Source organism: Peromyscus eremicus, chromosome 14 (assembly GCF_949786415.1).
Source record: "Peromyscus eremicus chromosome 14, PerEre_H2_v1, whole genome shotgun sequence".
Classification (NCBI taxonomy): Eukaryota; Metazoa; Chordata; class Mammalia; order Rodentia; family Cricetidae; genus Peromyscus; species Peromyscus eremicus.
This window is the reverse complement of record NC_081430.1, coordinates 5468469-5489649: the sequence shown is the minus strand read 5'-3', so window position 1 is coordinate 5489649 and position 21181 is coordinate 5468469. Positions and strand designations below refer to the sequence as shown.

The following is a 21181-nucleotide window of genomic DNA, read 5'->3' as shown; positions in this document are numbered from 1 at the left end:
CACCACAAGTGGTAAGCACTTTTCCAAGGAAGCTACTTCCCTAACCCAACAAATTAAAAATTTCACTCGGATATCATAATTTCAACTGGACAGTGACAGTTAACGAAAGTCAATTTTGAGTTATTTAAAAAGCAGAGGATAATAATAGGCTTGCTGGATGTAATTTTATAGAATAAGAAAATTGTGAATGAACTGTAGAGACAGTTCAGAGAAATTCAAGCAGAAATGCTACTGATCACATACCAGCCACACCATAGCTAGTTGAGCACCATTGCTTTGAAGGGTTGAAGGGATTTGCCCTCTGTTAAACTAAGCTTCTTGAGTTGAGAGGCCTATCTTTATATGCAGAGGTCCTACAAAAAATGTAACTCAACAAGTATTGGTGCAGTTTCTTAACTTACTGTTGAATGTTAAAGGAACTGTTCTCAGGTGAAACTTTACCTTCAAATGACTTCTGAAGGTGTTTATAAAACACATACCCAGTCCCGCCCCCAATAGTCTGCACTCAAGACTAGACTTTACAAGTTCTAAAAATTGATAGAAATTTCCATAATGATTGATATATATGTAAATATAAAGACTCCCTAGAAGCAATCTTGTCAATGCCAGGAACAAGGCAAGGATAGCTACTCAACCAGGATTAGAGATTTTAGCTAATCCTATCAAAAAGGAGAAAATAAGAAGTATAAAAATTGGAAAAGAATGAAATTATTCAATTACAAACACTATGTTGGTAATCTAAAACCCAAGATAATGCTAAGGCTAGTACAAAATCTAAAAATAAGGAAATAGACATTTGATTAACCTAAAAATCAATATTTTGCACAGATAGAAACAACAACCACTTAAGTTATATAATTTAAGAAATGAAATATTTGGAAATCTTAAGGGAAAAGTGTGCTAAATTTACTTAAGGAAAAGTGTTTAAAGTGTTCTTATATTCAGAAAGTAGACCTGAAACAGTTGAAAGACATTCCTTGTTTTTGGAAAGAAAAACTTAAAACAAAAAACCCACAAATTTCTTTAAAACTAATATTTAATGTAATATGATTTCAATAAATATAATCTGAAATTGTTTGATGAAGACAGATTAATCATAAAGTTCATATGGAAGAATGTTAAGTATTCTAAATAAAGAAAATCTAATGAGTTGAGGCTAGCTTTACATGATATAATTATACCATAAAACTTCCATAATTAAAAAATGCAGTGTAGATGCATGAATAGCGAGACCACTGGAACTGAATGTCAGATCCAGAAATAGATCCAAGTACATATAGAACATAGGAAATGAGAACCATACCAACTTAAATAAGTAGAACAAATGATGGATTTTTAAGAAAATATATTCAAATTTTAGACTTTGAGAAGAAAGACAAGATTAGACTCATACTTCATCCATACAAAAGAGATCCTTAAATACATCTGGTATCTAAATGTGAAACATTAAATTGCACAATAACTCAAGGAAAAGATGAATAAAATTTATTTAAAACATGAGTGTAAATTAAGATTTCTAATCATTAATAGAAAATATTTTTCTTTGTGATCCTTATTGCTGAAACCTTGGCCTATTCTCATAAGGACAGGAAAATCCAGCAAAAGGCATCTGGGGGTTGAACTCTGAAGTCAACTACAGGACTAGCTAGAGTGTCCACTAGGACTGGGAAAGCTGTTTGTGTGAGTGCAGCCTGTTTCTACCCTCACAGTGTTACTCATTTCACTATTGGGGTTCTGCCCTTCCTTTCATATCTGATAGTCCTTCAAAACTAGAGCTTCTAGCACGTTTGTCTAGTACTAAGAGACCCTGTGTAGCATTTCCTATAACCTTTTTGCTGTAACATTGTACACTGCCCCTTAATTCCCCATACCATTAGTTACTGACTGAGGACCTGTTGTGCAATAACCCAGAATCTGATGATCATCAAGTCAGCTTGTCCAGGTGTTTGTACTTCTTTGTATGTACTATGTGTATCCTGAAGTGATAGGAGTCCTTGTTTTGCTTGCTGTCTCTATTACTGTGAAACTTTGTCAGCCCACACCACGGAGTCCCTCCTTTCTGACCTGTGTGGGCGTGTACAGTAAGTGCACACTTTGGTCCCTTTTCCCACCACTGTGACAGAACTCCTGACTAAGGCAGGTTAAGAAAGATCAGTCTTGGCCCGTGGTCTGAGGGGGTACAGTCCATCATGGCAGGGAAGGCGTGGCATGGAGCGTGAGGCGGCTGGTCACATGGCTTCTACAGTCAGGAAGCCAAGCGAGATGAGCCACGGCACTCAGCTTGCTCGCTCCTTTGGTCTGGGACATCAGTCCTCCAAGTGGGTTTTCTTCTCTCATCACAACTTCTTCGGGAAAGCCCTCACGGGCACTCCTAGAGGTGTCTCCTACTGACAATGAAGACACCATTACATTGAGAAATAAGTTTAGGCTGTTTAATATTATAGTATATTCTCTCCTGACTGATGTATATATCATTTTTACATTCTTAGTTGAAAAATATTTGTGGAGTCAATGTCATGTGCTAGGCATTGTGCTGGGGAATACAGAGAGATAGCAATCCTGGTTTGCCCAATATTACAATAGAGCCCATTTAGTGCCACAATATGTTGTGAGATCCAGGAGGCAATGTGAACAATAAATGGGAGAGCCCAAATGAGACAGCAACTTGAGGCGAGCCTTCTCAGAGGCAGCTGTTTATGAGTCCAGTTATATTGTAGGAGTAAAAGTTAGCTAGAAAAATAAGGGGCTGGGAAGGAAAGTCACTTAGGCAGTCAGAACATGAAATGAGAAGTTCAGATGTATGAGGCACAGGATGCCCTGATGACTCACCAGTATATAACAATATACAGATTAGTATTTTGATATTTTGTTTGTTGTAGCTGGGGCTATCAGGCAGGAAGTCAGTTCAAATAGGAGCTAGCACATGACGTAAGGCATATTATCATTTTATTCCTCTGTGTCCTGTTTACCCACTCTTAAAGATGAAAGTACTGACCTGCTTCACAGAGATGTCATCTAATTGATACTTAGAGTTGCTCTGAAAACATCAAGCCCCTTTCAAGTATGAAGTATCAGCACAACTTTCTTGTGAACCATGCTGATGAAAGACAACATGGTTTTTAAATCTTCAGGCTTGAAGAGGGTAATTGTTCTCTTCCTCGAGCGTGAAAGGAATTTTTACTGATGTCTCTTTAATGATCTCAGCCTGAAGTGGATGGAAAAGGTATGATGGTCCCATGAGAAGAACTTCACAGAAGACAGGAAACTTTGAAAGTTCACAACACTGGGAAGAAGAAGCATAAAGGTACCGTATTGTCCTCTTTCAAACTCAGATGTCAATGGTAACAGTGGTGGTATCTGGAAAGATCAACAGGAAAGCAGAGAGTTGGTGGGCATGTCCTTTTTTGTATTATTATTATTATGTACAAGACAGTCACATTTAAAAATATTTTAACTTTATTTTTAATCATTTATAAACGTGTGTGTGTGTGTGTGTGTGTGTGTGTGTGTGTGTGAGTGCAGGTGCCTGTGAGTCCAGAAGAAGGCATCAGATGCCGTAGAGCTGGATGTTACACAGGCTGTTGTAAGCCTCCTGACAGGAGCTCTGGAAACCAAACTCAGGCTCTCTATCAGAGCAGTACACACTCTTGACTGCCGGCCCAACTCTCCAGCCCTCTGAGTCACATTTTTAATAGTCCAGTCATAGGCACACCTATAGTGTAGGAATGAGAATGGTACATGATATTTATAGAACATTAACCATGTGCCAGCACTAGGCTAAGCTTTTGATTTTTTTATTCCATCAAATCTTTAAATTCATGACTGATAATAGATATATCCATGAACATACTTACATGCTAATTTATAAATCCTTAATTGAAATGTGGTAGAATGTAAGTGTGTATTTTCCTTACTTTCCCTTATGTATAGACTGCACAATTGTCTTATTGGTATGATTTTATGAAGACTGAAGATTTCATTTAATCATGCTGTATTGACATGTAATTTATTTATTTATCACCTACTTCCTATAGAAAATAGCTTTTGATCTCTACATATTTGCTTACTTCTTATAAGTTCTAACAAAAAATTAGTCTAATGATTAGTAGATGTTATCAAGGGTCAGGAATTACCAGAATGAGAAGCTGGGAGAAATTAAACAGGGAAAAGGTAAGGCCCAGAGTTTAGCATCTTTATTGGTTCAAAGGGCAGTCAACCAAAAGGCAGAATGGGGTTGAAAAAGGCATAGTAATTGGGAATAGAAAGAAAAATAAATCTTAAAAAAGGAAAAGATTCAACCTTGAATTTGAATCACGACACTGGTTAGAGGAAGAAAAACAAACTCAGGAGGTCAGTAACCACCCCACACCCAAGTGCAAGAACCTGGGATTCAATCCCAGGTTCATTTACTCCCTCTCTCTGTCTCTCTCTCCCTCTGTCTCTCTGTCTCTCTCTGTCTCTCTCAGTCTCTGTCTCTGTCTCTGTCTCTCTTTCTCTGCTTTGGTTTGTAAATTCACATACATATGTGTGGAGGACAGAAAATCAACCTTAAGTGATATTCGTCAAGAACCATCCACCTAGTATTTTGAGACAGGGTCTCTCATTGCTTGGGAGCCCACTGGTTAGGCTGGCTGACTTTCTTTGCTGATTGCATCTCCCCAGCCCTGAAGTCCCAGATTGTCTAATCCACAGCCTTCCTGGATCTTTCAGCTTTATAATGCTGCTGCCTGTGTGCTCCATGCTTTGTTACTGTGGCAGCCTTGGTAGGGATGACTTTCTAGAATCCTTGCAAAGCATCCTAGATGTAGGTTTGCTTGTTTTGTTTTGTTTTGTTTCTGGTTTCATTTTGTTTTGAGATTTATGGCTGAAAAGAATTGTTAGGATGACTGTAGAGGCCTGGAGACGGCTTGCTTGGCACCTGGTCGGTTATGGAGGATTTGTGAGTTCAAATTCCAACCTCATTGCTCACTGACTGTGCTCCTTTGGGAAATCACTCAAACTCTGTGCACAGGTTTCTTTGTAAGATAGAAACAAGAATGATGTCTTGCTCAGGGAATTAAAACAAAAAGATGAAGTGATACAGAACTGTAAGTGTGTGGAATACTGCCTCGCACACAGGAAGTATCCATGCCAGCTTGTAATAGTCCATCTTAAATGGCAGGAAGCTATTCGGATTAGCTATGGTGCCTAAAAGGCAATGGGGTAAGCGGGGGTGGGGTGTGGGGGTGTGGGGTAAGGGAGTTTGCAGGGGGAATGAGATCCTGTAAGACAGACAAAACCAGCTCAGTGAAGAGGGAATGAAGAGGCACTTTTAGGCAAGCTGATTTAATGAATGAGGCACACTATCAAAGTATAAGGAGTGAATGAATGCAGCCTAGCCATGCAGAAACGTCTAGGGATAAGGAGGAAGCCTGCTTCGCTTCTCTGTTCTGCTGAGTTTGGAGGCAGTTGGGATACAGGAGTCTCACAGAAGATGAACACAATGGAAGTGTGCTTGGGGAAAGTTAAGAGAAATGGAGGCCGGCTGTAAAAGAAAGACTTACTGTGTATCTTCTCAAGCGGAGAATATAGATTTAAACAGATGACGTGAGAAGGGGGAGGGGCTATCTGAGGTGAGGGAGGGGCTATCTGAGGTGGGGGAGGGAGGACCAGAGCCGAGGGGAGACAAGACAGGGTAAGGAGGATGAGTAAGTACAGACTACAGCGATTTACAAGTGTGACATTCCCATAATTAAGTCCATTATTTTGTATCCTAACTAAAACAGAGGAGAGAAAAACCCAGGTTAAGCCTAATTCGTCCTCGGGCAACTGGCCATTGGTCTGTGAAGATAATAATGGAGATGAGGGGGAAAATGTGAGAGAGTTTTATGGGAGAGGATGGGCCTAATGAGGGTGGGTGGAGAGCATGAGAATGAGGAAGTAGTCAAGTCCTTGAGGAAGGTGAGGTCATCCTAGGAGGCAGAAAAGGGTCAACAGAGGTTTTCCTCTCACGGGCTGCTTTGCAGATCAGCCAGGTGCAGGGCCAGAGCAAAAGGTTGTTCAGGCAGCACACACGCACCTCAGCATTCTGTAATCAAAGCGGCAGGAAGTAGCTAACTTCTAAATCCTCAGCTCAGATACTCTTGATCTTGAAACCAAATCACCATATGCCCAGAGAAAGGTGAGGTGGGACCCACGAGACATGTGGGAGGTAAGAGGCAGGAAGATTTCCACACTGTGATGTGGTTAAAAAAAAAAAAAAAAAAAAAAAAAAACTGGGTGGAAATGAGGCTGTTCACTGTTTGTTAAGCCGTGTGGGTTTTGTTCTGGCCACTCTGTTAATTTCAGGGGTTTAGCTAAAGGTATGGTTATAGAGAAACCTAGGTATCAACTGCCCAGACCTCACCACTTAGTTCGTTCAGGTTTAGGCAGTGGTCCTATCATGGCAGAGAAGCCTCCGGCCCTGGTGTGTGAGTGTAAGAAACAGCAAAACCAACAGGCTATGGCTGGAGGAGTGGGGTATTCATAACATGACTTATAACATGAAACATTCTAAATAACTTGACCTTTGGTGTAGTGTCTTCGTTTGCTAAAATATTTAAAGACTTCCCCAGAGATTATTTTGATTCTTATAATCCAATATGTCTCCTACTTTTTGGTAGAACTTCAAACCTGTAGAGACATAGCTTCTCTGGATAAAGGACAAATGGACTCCACAGTGAAGGGCTTGTGTGTACACATTAAGTATGAGATGTGTAGGCTGACAGGCTGACGGTTGGCCTTGATGCTTTGTTTTGAGCCCAATTCCAGTCTCGACTCTAGGTGGCAGTTTACTCCACCACTTAGGCTCTTTAAACAGGCAACAGATTCATTCACAGTTTTTTCATGAATGCATAATTTTGTGTAAAAATTAGTTCCTGGCTCTCAGGATCTGTTAAAAATAGGTTTGGTTTTCAGAATAAAATCATGGCTCGAGGTACAGGTTTTCCGTGTATCTTATCATTCTTGGTTTCATCAACTCGATAGGATAAAGCAGAAGAGAACAGATAAAGATGAATGTTTTAGCCATAATTTTTTTGAAGAATGTAATCCGCTTAAGCATGGCAATAGTTCTCTGTCAAAGCTGGCTTCCATCATGCAGAGGAGAATTCAGTCTGAATGATTCCTCCTTGAATGTGTAATGTTCACAAATATTGAGCCTGTTCGGAACTCTTCATTTTTTTGAGACTGTTTAGGATATAGATTTGATTGAAGGAAAACAGTTCTACAAACGAACCGAAACGAGAATGACCTGTTTCTTTGTATCTTTTTATATAGATAGCCATAGTTAGAGTTTAGATGGCAGAGACACAGTTGTGCTGCACCATTCCAAACAATGCTTCCTCACACACTCACATCCAAACACATTTGTATGCTGTGTACTGGTTTATTTTTATAAGGGATTTAAAAATAGAATATGCGAGAAGATAACTCTTTAGCCCGTGAAGAAGAAAACACAGGTACGACCTGGCGGCCAGCCTACCTGACATACTGTGCTTTTAAGATTTTTGTTGTTGTTGTTTGTTTTTTCGTTTCAGTTTTTTGAGACAGGGTTTCTCTCTGTAGCCCTGGCTGTCCTAGAGCTAGCTCTGTAGATCAGGCTGGCCTCAAACTCACCTGCCTCAAGGTGTGCACCACCACATTGCACTTCTAAATAAGAAGCATGGCATGCCATGCTCCTGAGTATTCCCAGAAGTCACAACATTGGATTCTGAAGTAGTCTGAGTAGATAGTAGCTGGCCTGCTGGAGAGTCTGGCTGCCTGACGAGTCTCCTTTTATGTGCTTGTTCTGTACATAGACCCTGGTGATATGAGCACTCACTGTCCAATAGGAAGTAACGTGCTAACCTATCCCAGCCAATAGACTCCCACTGTATGAGTGGTTGGTCACCTGCAACAAGAAGATGCTGTTCCCTGAGTGCTTTTTCTCTGCACCTTTTAGTGACCCATGGACATTATGGTCTTGTGTGTGTGTGTGTGTGTGTGTGTGTGTGTGTGTGTGTGTGTGTGTTGTGTGTATGTGGGGGGATGCCCCAGTAGTGACAACAAACATCTATCACGAAAACTTTTCATTTTAGAATTTTTTCAGTTTTAGTATCAGCAGGAGAAACAAATGCATAAAGGATTTAAACTTTACCTTAAAAATAGGATTTCTTTAAATGAAGGATAAAAATAGAGTATCTTTGAATGAGAAATAAGATTATGTTGTGCACAGTGCCTGGCACATAGCGTCCTGCACACTAGTTTTTCTTATTCGTATTGTTCTGTATTTCATAAATATGTGGTTCAATTAGAATCTCAAAGAGCCTGGCTAATGTGTCAAACTCCTAGGAAGCTTTTGTTTGTAAGTTGCATGATTGGACTTGTCCTGTTCCTACGCCCTCCTCTATGTAAAAGGAACACTAAAAAGCTCCGTACAACAAAGGGCACCATCATTTGAATGAAGAGGCATCCTACAGAATGAGAAAAAAAAATTTACCAGCAATACATCCCTCAGAGGATTAGTACCTAGAATACACACACACACACACACACAAAAAAAAAAAAAAACAAAAACAAAAACAAAACAAAACAAAAAACCCTAAAAAAATTCTACCCCATCAGAAAGACAAACAACCCAATTCAAAAATGGGGTATGGAACTAAACTGAAAGTACTCAACAGGAAACAGAAGTGGCTGAGAAACACTTTCAAAAATGTTCAGCATTCTTAGACATGAAAATGCAGCTTAAAACCACTTTGAGATTGCATCTTACCCAGATGTTGTCAAGGATGCAGGAAAGGGGAACATGTACCCACTGCTGCTGGGATGTTGTAGTCATTATGGAAATCAATGAGAAGATTTCTCAAAAAGTTGAAAACAGATCTATCATAAAATCAAGCCATATCACTCTTAGGTATACATCCAAAGAGCCATATCCATGTCCATTGCTGCTCTATTCATAATATACAGAAAATGGAAATAGTCTAGATGCCCATCAACTGATGAATAGATAGAGAATATTCCATTTGAATATTTATAGAGGTCAAGAAGTTAGGAAGGGTCTGTGAATGTGGGACTTCTGTGAAGGGAGACAGAACACACTACTATAAAAGGTTAAAGGGGAATGATAGAATGAGAGGGATAAATGAGATGGGACCTGGAAGGACAGGGTAAAGCAGGAATTACAAGTAGGGATAACTAACACTGAAGACATTTCTAAAAAGGCATATGGAAATGTATTGCTGTAGAAATGTCTTAAAAGATATACGTACATAAAGAGCATAAATGGAGTTACCCTATAATGAGACAACAATACCCCTACTAGATACAACAGGCTCACACATAACTAGACCAATATCAGGAATTGGTTACCTCTTTTGGAGTTGTTGGCTATTGAGGGCCTCTAGATTCCTCCAAAAACTATAGGCTATTGTCAGTGTCCTTTGTTACCCTCCAGACTTGATGATAAGACCCTGTTGCTGAAGACATCACATACTTGTATCCCAGAACACAGAGAAATCAAGCTTGATACTCACCTAGAAGCTTCAACTGACTGGCTAGCTTTCATAGTATTGGAAAGTGGTATGCATGCTACCAGAGGAGAGAAGTAATGGCTAAGCTTGCCTTGCTGTGGACTTTGCAAGCTACAACAGTGACCTGCTTGGGAAGACATGCCTTCTAGTGCAATAGCGGAATTCCTGAACATTGCAGGAATAACTAACCACTTATTGATTAGACTTAAAGAACTCTCTCCAAGCTGAACACCATATCTGGTACCAGTTTTGGGGCCAAGAATTTGTGACTAGGCAGGTCATAGGCCCTAGGGAAGAACCTCCTCTTATTACTCTGCTAAACGGGCACAGTATTAAGCCAACTCCTAATGATGTATTATACTCACAGATCAGTGCATCTATACAACTGCATCAGAGGAGCTTATTTTTGCAGTAAATGGCAATTAACACAGAAACTCACAACTGACAAAGGGACAGAGAACAAGAGTGTATAAAATGCTCATCCTCAAGTGGGACATCTATATCATATGCTTTCTTTCAAAGGCTCAGGCATCATTTTAGAAGAGGGTGCAGAAAGATTGTAAGAGCTGGAGGCAGAGGATGATCACAGGACACAGTGTTTTCTGGGCACGGCAGGTCAGTTGAACATGTAACTTCACAGCACTCAGACAGCAGGCAGAAGCACTGCAAAAGTGAGCTCAAGCTAGACAAATGCCAACATGGAGAGCAGAGGTGGGCATCAAGTTCCCACCTACAGCTTTCGCTACTGAGAGAGGAAGACTAGTTTTCCACAAGGGTGAGACGCTGGTGGGTTGGAGCACTCTAGGGGGAAGGACATATTCCCAAGAGCATATGGGCAGCACACCTGTACATGCTGGGTTTAAAAAGAAAAGAGAGAGGATGCAGAGTTGGGTGTGTGGGGAAGTAGGGGTGGATCTGGGAGGAGTTGGTGGAAGAGGGCAAATATGATGAAAAATCATTGTACAAAAATGTCTAAGAACTAGTATGAAGAGTTAGACCAGCACCTCAAGGCAGGGTAATGGCTAGACAAGGATTCTAGAGTAGGACACTTGCAGTAGGGTATAAAGCTTGGACAATTGGAAAAGGCTGAAATGCAGTGTTGAATGGCCAAGGAGAAAACCCAGAAACCATCTGAGGAAGCCTGCAAAACAGTGGGCAGGCAGGGCACCAGAGGAAGTCTACAAAGGAGAATTAGGCCTGGTAGGTAGGTTTTGTTGACATTTGGAGTTTTCAGCCTTTCTTGGCTGTTGCCTGAGCACACTGCCTCTGGATGGACAGCCCTCCTGGGATTCTTAGGAGGATTTGCTACACACTATCTTAAACCACCCTTGCTCTCCAATTCTTAGGGGGCTCCAGCTCCCTTTCTGGTTCCCTTCCTCTTAGGGATGTTAGCTGTATCTTAATACCGCCACTGTCATCCAACTGTCCACTACCCTTATTCTCTATGAAATCTCACAGTGAATAACAACTCTCTCAGCAGCACCTCTAAAGGGTCTTTGATCATTCATGACTGAAGACTCCCAGCTCTGTACCAATTTCACAGTTTGTCTATTGCTACTCTTCTAGTTAAAACCACAGCTGCAAACTATTGCCTGACTGTACAGCATAAGCCCATTCCAACTGTCTCATTTGGTAAGTCTGTAGCTAGAGTTTTCCTGCCTGGCCCACAGTCAGTACAAATCTTTCTCACCTGCCAGTCCCACAGCCTCTCAGACCCGACCAAGTAAACACAGAGACTTATATTAGTTACAAACTGTATGGCCGTGGCAGGCTTCTTGCTAACTGTTCTTATAGCTTAAATTAATCCATTTCCTTTAATCTATACCTTGCCACATGGTTCGTGGCTTACTGGTATCTTCCCATGCTGTTTGCCATCGTGGCGGCTGGCAGTGTCTCTCTGACTCAGCCTTCCACTTCCCAGCTTTATTCTCCTCCTTGCCCCGCCTATACTTCCTGCCTAGCCAACGGCCAATCAGTGTTTTATTGATTAATTAGCAACACATTTGCCATACATCCCACAGCATAAGTCAGTACTGTTTTTTGTTTAAAAATATTTAAATTTGCTTTTTATTTTGTGTGTGTGTGTGTGTGTGTGTGTGTGTGTGTGTATGTGTGTGTATGTGCTTGTGCATGTGTATGTTCTTCTGGGGGCTGGAGGTGGATGTTGGGTGTCTATTTTCTATCACTCTCCATTTTGTTTTTTGAAGCAGAGTCTCTCACTGTAGTTGGAGCTCATCTATTGACTATATTGTTTTGGAGCAAGCCTCCAGGATCCTTCTGTCTCTACCTCTCCAACATTGGGATTATAGATGTGTGTTTCTACACCCAGCTTTTTTAAAAGCTGTTGATGGTCTGAAAGCAGATGCTATGCTCCCACAAGCATGTTACTGAATCATTACTTCCACCATAAAAATGTCTGGTATTTATATACATTATGCCCAAAGCTTTGTAACCTGCCAGTCTTTTTATGTAAGTCATTATAAATAATAATCTTTATAAAAGAATCATTATTATAGACATTTATTAAGCATTGTCTTATTTAATCTTTCTTTTCTTTTTTAAAGGTTTGTTTTTTTTTTAGATTTATTTATGTTATGTATGTGAGTGCGCTGTCTGCATGTACACCTTTATGCCAGAAGAGGGCATCAGATCCCATTATAGATAGTTGTGAGCCACTATGTGGTTTCTGGGAATTGAATTCAGGACCTCTGGAAGAGCAGCCAGTGCTTTTAACCACTGAGCCATCTCTCCAGCCCTTAATCTTCCTTTGCAATGGCCACATGACACATACTATCACTAGCCTTATTTTAACAGTGAAGGTCTTTAGGATTTGAAGTCATTTGTTCCAGGTTTCGGGTCTGAGGTATTATGGTAGGAATTTAAACAACTGAGGTGCTCTGCATACTTCTTAACAGACTATTGCAAACTTTTACTGCTCTTTCCTAAAAGTTCCTGGGAATCCTGATTTCCAGTCCTTCCAGCAGGTGGTCTCAGCTTCTGTAGGAATCTGTAGGAAAACACTAGCAAGCAGGAGAACTATATTTACTCCATTATCCACCCCTTAATGTGTGTGAAAGAATTAGCAGTAGCATGTCCTGGTCTTCTTATATTGCTTTACCATTTCTTCTTTTACCTGTTTTAAAATTTTCATTGTTTTAAGTGTGTATGTGTGTGTGCGCACACACGCACATGCATGCATGCATGTGAGTGCAGGTGCAGATCCCCCTGGAGCCGGACATACATGTAGTTTCAGACGACTGATGTGATGTGGGTGGTAGGAACTTGGGTCCTCTGCAAGATCAGTACATGTACTTTTTTTTTTTAATCAAGAGATTTTTTTATTCATTTCACACACCAACCACAGATCCCCCTCTCCTCCCTCCTCTCACTCCCTCTCCTCCAGCTTTCCCTCCACCCAATCCATCCTCGATTCACTCCTCCAAAAAGCTAAGGCCTTCCATGGGGAGTCAGCAAAGCCTGGTACATTCAGTTGAAGCAGGTGCAAGCACCTCCCCCTGCATCAAGGCTGTGCAAGGTGTCCCACCATAGGCACTGGGCTCCAAAAAGCCAGCTCATGCACCAGGGATAGATCCTGATCCTACTGCCAGGGGCCCCTTAAACAGACCAAGCTACACAACTGACTCCCATATGCAGAGAGCCTAGTCCAGCCCCATACAGGCTCCACAGCTGTTGGTCTAAAGTTCATTAGTCCCCACCAGTAGTACATGTTCTTAATCACTGAGCTATCTCTCCAGCCCTTCTGTCTGTTTTAAATAACACACTTTTAGTTTTTAAAAGTTTAGTATAATGACGTCACTTCCCACCTTCTCTCTCCTTCCTCCAACTCTTCCCATGCACACATAACCACTCTCTCTAAAATTTATGGCCTCTTTTTCTTTTGATTGTTGTTGTACACACACACATGCATACATAGACACACATATACTCATATATAAATGTGTATATATTCATAAATACGTAAACAAAGCCTGCTATACCTGTATGTTACCTGTGTGTATATACACTGGCGTTGGATAGCCAGTTGGAGGGCTCTTCCCTGCGAAAGACTGTCTCACCTGCTCTCAGCAGTCCCGAGTTGCCGTGGGATTGAGGGTTGTTTAGGCTTGAGGTCGGGAGAGCTTTCCCCTCCCATGTTGTCACTTCCAATGATGTTCTCATGGTTGCTTTTTCCCACCTGATCCATCTACAGCACAGCTCCTGCAAAGGCTCAGAGGTCATTGTAGAAGAGGGGGCAAAGATCTTAAAGCCAGGGGAACAGGAAGTTTGCTGTAACATAAGTCTCATCAACATAGCTCAACAAGACCTTCTGTATTTTTTTAACCTCTCTCTCTATCTGCTCTTTTCTCATGGGCTCTGAAGGTGATCAAGTCTTTATGATCTCATTCAATGAACCATTTAGTTGGCTCCTCCCTTCAACCACTTTCACTGTTCACTTTCATAGCCAAGCTTCATGGAAGAGTATTTAGCATCTCCCATCTCAATCCTTTTGATGGTGAGATCCAGGAGGCTAGAGCACATATCTCTTCTGTTTGCTGCTCTACTGACTCTTTTGATGGTGAGATCCAGGAGGCTAGAGCACATATCTCTTCTGTTTGCTGCTCTACTGACTCACCCTTCCACTAGGCATAACAATGCCTAGCCCAATAGGTATTTATTAAAGTCTTGCTAAGTTATTGAAAAGATGCATAGATGTGTGGGATAAGAATGCTTTTGAGGGGCTGGAGAGATGATTGTGGTTAAGATCCCTGGCTGCTCTTTCAGAGGACCTGGGTTCAATTTCTAGCACCCACATGGCAGCTCACACCTGTATGTAACTCCAATTTCAGGGCTTCTGACACCTTCACACAGATATACATGTAGATATACATGTGGGCACCAGTGAACATAAAGTAAAAATAAGTTATATATTAAAAAAAGAATGATTTTTATCAACATGTTTTCAAAAGCTTCAGTAGTCCTGCTTCACATAAACCAAAATTTACTATTCCTTCATATTGTTTCTCCTTTGTGTATACATATAAGCTTTCTCCTTGTGTGTATATGTACACAGCAATCACAAGGTAAAACTTTTATATCAAACAAGCATCACTTATATAATGTAGTGATAAAAATATTTGTATTTGCTACTGCTATTCTTTGAAGTATTTCCTCTGGGACAGAAGTTCACTTTCTCTATGGATGAAATCTAGGGTAGGATAATTCTCTGCTTACTTTTGGATGACTAGCTTTGTCACAATCCTGGGCTCCCTAAGCTCACAAAAGCCTTCATTTTGCAGAAGTGACGCTCTCCTGAAAGGGGGGGTTCACACTCCATCACAGTGATGAAATCCCTGTTAAATGTCAACACAATGAATGAAACTTTATTTGGGCTCATCTTTTCAAAAGCTTCAGTCCATGGTAGTTGGCTCTGCTGCTTTCAGGAATCTGAAAAGTCAGAGCATGGCAGTGGGAGCATGTGGCAGAGGACCACTGCCCACCTCTTGGTGGCTAGGAAGCAAAGAGAGAAAGGAGAGCCCTGGGTCCCAGTGTCCCTCCTCGGGTATACTTCCAGTGACCTAGTTCCATCCCCGTAGGCCTTGTCTCCTTACACTCTCACCACTTCACAAAAGCACCCCAGGCTGGCAGCAATTTTAGGCAGCTCTTCCTGTCACTTTCTATAAAACTGGTGGGCTTTCGTGTACTCCTTGAACTTGTATGCCTCTGAGGGAGTTCAAGAGTCAAACCAAAATAGGGAGAATTTAGACTAAGTCTGTGTATATGTGTGGGACCTATGCTGTATGCACATATGATAAACATATTCAAGTTAAATTCAACTGTCATATAAATGATATATAAAGTTGATACACACATATGCATATATAAATTCCATGTTGTCATATTCTAGTTTCCTTGTTACTTCTCGGATTCCCTCATACTAAGCCTTGTTTCTTTCTCTTGGCCCAGTCTTTCTGAATTCATGTCTTTTAATGTGGATTTCTCTGCAAGACAGTTTTTAATTGTCTCTCTTGCTCTGTGCATGCAAGTCTATCAGCCAGTTCCAATCTGTGGACTCAGATCATCCTTGAAGGGAAGGGTGCAATTTCTACCCACTTGGGAGTGCTTTAAAGGAAGGCATCACATCCTTTCATTCTCTGAAAATGGAACTACCCTCCTGGCATCCTAACACTGCTCTTATCTTACACTTGTTCCTTGAGACCCAGTAGAAGAAAGAATCCGAATCTGCCAAGCCACACATTTTGAGTATGAAGTGTTAGTCATGTGAAATATTAGGTTGAACCTAGATAATACAAACTCTTATTGTACACCCCATTGGCTCTACACGGGAATGTCACAGATTCAGTATCGAAATTTGCAATAATCAAACTCTTGGGAGTTTCAATATTACAGTTTTAGGCAGTTCTGTCCGCCCCTTCCCATAACACCCACTGGTGGGCGTTCTTGTTACTCATTGATCATGCCTGCCCCCATCTATTTGACCCTCCTGCCATTCACTTTTTGGCATGAGTAGCTCGGCCTCTGTTTGTGCCTAGGTTCATTATGTGGCAGCTGTTTGCATTACCATCTCATTATGTCACTGAGGGGGAGAGGTTTCCATGGTGATGCCAAACTGCTAAATAGAGATTTTACTACATTGAGATTTTATCTCTTTGGGGTAGCAGTTCCAGGGGAGCTGGGCTAGAACCTTCCCAACATGAAAAGTGCTTGTAAATTTCCCTTCTGTTTCCTGAGTCTGTGCTTTATTCAGTGAAGGTATGCTGTCATTATGAATTCTTCAAAGATAGAAGGTGATAAAGAAAACCAATAGTTGTTCTTTATATTTACTTGCCTTTCTGATATGTACGTGGAAGTTGCTAGAATAATATTGCATAGGAAAATGATTTGACCTATTGCTTTTTATGATTGCTCCACCAGCAAAAGAGACTTTGTATCCCAGGAAAAATTCTGCAAAAGAATTAGCCAGACCACTGATATAATTATTGCTTATGCTTGGTGGCTTCCTAAGTTGTCATTGCCTGGGGAAACAAGGGTCATAACAACATTCAAATGATTAGATCATACTTTTTCCTCTCACAAATGAGTGACACTTAATTTCCATTAATTGCTTTGTGCTTAATCCTGCATGTGCAGGGGGGATTTTGTTAAGAAATTTTCCCTGGCTGTAAGCCTTCATTAATTTGATCTTCCCCAAAAGCAAATCTATCCATGACAGAGAATTTTTTTCATCACTTACTTGAAGACTTTTAGTCAAGGCAAATCATATTTGTAAAATACTTTTAAGTTCTTTGTGACTTGCTATTTTATTTGATATGACAGCATTCTACTACCTAAGATACACAGCAACTAAAAGTTTTTAAGATAAGTAGCACTGACATTATAAAATAATTAAGTGTGCCATTAAGTGAATGGACTAATAAGGTAAGTATACTGACCATGAGTAGATCAACACAGAATGCAGTATGCCATGGTTTGGATGTAAAATGTCCCCCATAGGCTCATGTGTTTCAACACTCAGTACCTGGGTGGCCGTGCTGTTTTGGGAGGCTGTGGACCTTTGGAAGGAGGGGATCTAACTGGAGGAAGTATATCTTGAAAAGGAGATGGTACCCAAGGTTTGTATCCTACCCTACCTCCTGTCCTATCCTGCTTCTTGACTGCTGAGATGTCAGCAAGCCGCTGCCCCATAGAGGTCAGGTATTTGATTACTGTGCTAGTGAATTTTAAATGTCAACTTGTCACAACCTAGAATTACCTGAGAAGGGAGTCTCAAATGAAGAATTATCTAGATCAGGCTGGCCTGTGGGTATGCCTGTGGGGGATTGTCTTGATTGTTAATTGAGGTAGGAAGACAGATCTTGAATGAGAGCAGCTCCATTTCGTGGGCTGGACCCTGAACCATATGAATGAGGGAAGCTAGCTGAGACCAACGGCAAGCAAGCAGGCAGCATGGATGCATTTGTGTCTCTCAGCTCTTGATTGTGGATGTGACATGACTAGCTCCTTTTGTTCCTGCCTTGACTTCCCCCCAATAATAGTCAGCTGAAATTAAAGCCAAATAAGCCCCTTCCTCCATCACACTGCTTCCTGTCAGTGACAGAAGGAAATTAGGGCATCACAAAGAGGACCAAACCTGTGATTTTGATCATCAAAATATTGTTTTCATGTGTGCAGTGAAATTTTACTATTATCAGTATAGAGAGTCTCCTATCATGGCAAATCTTCAACAAATTTCAACCAATAGGAGGTGAATCAGAATTACATTCTCCAGGGAACACTACGTGTTACAGTTGTCAGTAAAATCCTGTATCTCCTCACGTTCTTCACAGTAACTCAGCATGGATACTGCTATTAAGATGTTTAAGTAACTCACCAGATGTCAAGCACCCAACTGGTATTAGTATTAGAATTAGGATGTCCTAGTGTTTTGTTTCTGACACACCACCAGGAGGAGGAATGGAATCCTTGTACTCATAGTCGATCTCTAAACGAAGCAGGCAAGAGTTCTGTAGGTCATCTCTGAACAATTTTAGTGTACCACCACGAAGGATAGAATAGCAAAACCTAGCACAAAAGCCTGTTTTAACGGAGAATTTTATATATTAATAGGCAGTACTCTGCAGTATTTGAGGCAAAGACATTACATATTAAATGGAAAATAGACCAAGTACATAGGGTATATTTTAATGGCAAATTCAAGTTTCTCCCCTCCAAAAGACTGCATCTCAAGGAGCCCCAGGGGTCGTCATTACTATTTATTCTAAGCTGCTTCTATTTCTAACTAGTCCCACTTGTAGGAAAATAACATCTGTGTCTACATGAAATGTAACTCAACTAGTATCCTTCCTCAGTATTCTGATACAAGCCATAGGATGGAAGAGATGCCATTTATAGCATTGATTCAAGCCAGGATGGTCAGTTTTGCCTTTTATGTAAGTTTGCACTTGAATTCAATTTCATTTAACCCCTAGCTACAATAAATAAAACTCTCTTTTTTCTTATTATAGCATTTTTATTTACATACCTTGCAATTTTTTATCCAAATGTTAAAGGAAAGTGGTGGACCTGTGGGTAAGAGAAAGAGAAGTGCATTGACATGGTTGATCAGGATCCTCTAGCCAGGATATTTCCAAACTGTGGGAGATGGACTAGAATAAACAGACTATTCAATCAAGTGTTTGTGGAACTGAGTCCTTTTTTTAGTGTGTGTGTGTGACAGGGTTTCTCTGTTTATCTTTGGCTGTCCTGGAACTGACTCTGTAGACCAGGCTGGCATCAAACTCACTGAGATCCTCCTGCCTCTTCCTCCTGCGTGCTGGGATTAAAGGTGTATGCCACCAAGCAGGGCTCAGACCTAAGTCCTTTAAAAATTACAATTATAGACAAAGCCAAGATCCATTTGACTGCTAGCCAAGTATCACCTGGTACTATTTTTGTGTAGAGTATTATTGCCAAGAAATACCTTCACAGAGAGGGAAAGTGTAATGACTTTTCTGTCCTATAACTGCAGATAAGAGCTCAATGTCAAAATGCATCGCTATGCCTCACCACATAGCTAGAAAGAAAATTAATCAACATTTTATGTGTGCAGATGGAAATGCTTAAGCCGATTTTACAAACCAATTACTGTTCAGTTCTCAAAATCTGAAACTTGTTCAAGATTTAATACACACTGGACAGCCTCAGAACCCCTTGAAGAATAATAATTCAAACTTAATGTACAATGGAAACTGACTCCCATTTCTGTATTCTCTAGCCTGTATGTTTTTCAGTTAAGGTAAGTTATAATTCAGGGCCATGAAGGAAATGTCTGAGTAAAATATGTCTCCTGCTGATTGGCGCTTTTCAGAAAGACTTATGCAGCATATTTCTGGTGATGTAGTAGTGTTGCTATTAGGGGTCTGATTCTGCACTCCTTGTTCAGAATAAATGTCCTGAGGATTCCGGATAAAGATAGCTGAGTTTAGGATCAAGAAGCAAGGTTTTTTATGGTAGCATTTGTCATGGCTTAACCTTCAGAATTACAACCAAAAGTAAAACTCTGCAAGGTTTTCATTGTTGCTTCTTCTAAGTTATTGACACTTAGGTAAAAATACTTTTTAGAGTTATATTTTAGTTTTATCCAGACTATAAATAATACATGTTTACAGTATACAAATAAGAAAAAAGATAAACTAAAATCAAAATCACTCATAATTGTACCACATATAGATAATCTTATTAATATTTCAGTCCTTGATGTTTATAATATGGCCTCATTAGTACATTTAAATAATTGATATGAAAACAATATTAATGTATTAAAATTTATCACTTTCTTCTGGATTTCAAACTGTGATGTATCATGCTGTAACTTATTTAGTAAGCAGTATATCTTTCATGTTTTGTATGCCTTTAACAAGGATCAGCCATGAAAATGATAAACACCAGAGTGTAAAGTATTTCATTATATGGGTCTTAATTTTTTGTTTTATTACTCCCTAAAAAATGTTTTGAAAAATTTATATACCCCATTACTAATTTCAGTCAATGCTTAAATTTTTTATCATGGGTTTCATAGTTACAAAGCATGCCATTTCCACAGTATTAAAATATTTAAATTAAAACTGTTAACAGTGCTTTTAAATATAGCTAGAGCAATTTAGTGATTTGATACATTTACTTAAAATATTTAAGGCTGTTTTAGTCAAGAAGTATATATTTTTTCTTTCCCTCCTTAGCTTCATATTTCCATTTATTAATATTCTTTTTACTCTAATACAGTATTTTTATGTTTGGAAATATTTATTTTTAAAGTATTTATTAGTTACACCTTTATTTGCAATCTCTGAAAATAAATGTGAATATAATATGGCATTGGTTAATTCATTTATTTCTGGAACTTAGGGGTTAATTATCTTATGCATTGAGTTATGATGATATTTAATGTGAAATAGTTGAGTCATGTTATCCTAAACATCTGCTTTTCTTAAAATTCTATTAAACATCAATAGGGAAATTTTATCACCAATGCACTCTTATTCAAAGAAAATTTTAAGGCTGGGTGATGATGGCGCACGCCTTTAATCCCAGCGCTCAAGAGGCAGAACCAGGAGGATCTTTGTGAGTTTGAAGCCAGCCTGGGCTACAGAGTGAGTTCCAGGAAAGGCCCCAAAGCTACACAGAGAATCTTTCAAGAAAGAAAGAAAGAAAGAAAGAAAGAAAGAAAGAAAGAAAGAAAGAAAGAAAGAAAGAAAGAAAGAAAGAAAGAAAACTGTAAACTTAAAACTATCAGTATTTTTAGCAAATGTTAGTGAATATATTTTTCTTCTTTCTTTTTTTTGTTTTTTGTTTGTTTTTGGTTTTTCAAGACAGGGTTTCTTTCTCTGTGTAGCCCAGGCTGTCCTGGAATTCACTGTGTAGACCAGGCTGGCCTCAAAGTCACAGAAATCTGTTCACCTCTGTCTCTTGAGTGCTGAGATTAAAAGCATGCGCCACCACCACCCAGCTAACTTACTTTTCATATTTTTTTAAACAATATCAGCCTACTAACTTACCTCTAACATTGTCCTTTCTACTCAAACTTGAGACAAGCAAAAGAGGGAAAGACAGATTTTTTTTTTTACTACCTCATATTTCCTTGAAGTCATTTT

At 39.9% G+C, this 21181-nt stretch overlaps 1 long non-coding RNA gene across 1 annotated transcript; it reads right to left on the bottom strand.

The window, feature by feature from the left end:
• Window positions 1-1614: 1614 nt before the first annotated feature.
• LOC131924225 (uncharacterized) lies at window positions 1615-13894 on the bottom strand. Its single transcript, XR_009382821.1, has 3 exons — window positions 13610-13894; window positions 2996-3357; window positions 1615-2384 (listed from the first exon to the last, which is right to left on the bottom strand). It is a non-coding gene; the product is annotated as an uncharacterized LOC131924225 (long non-coding RNA).
• Window positions 13895-21181: the final 7287 nt, after the last annotated feature.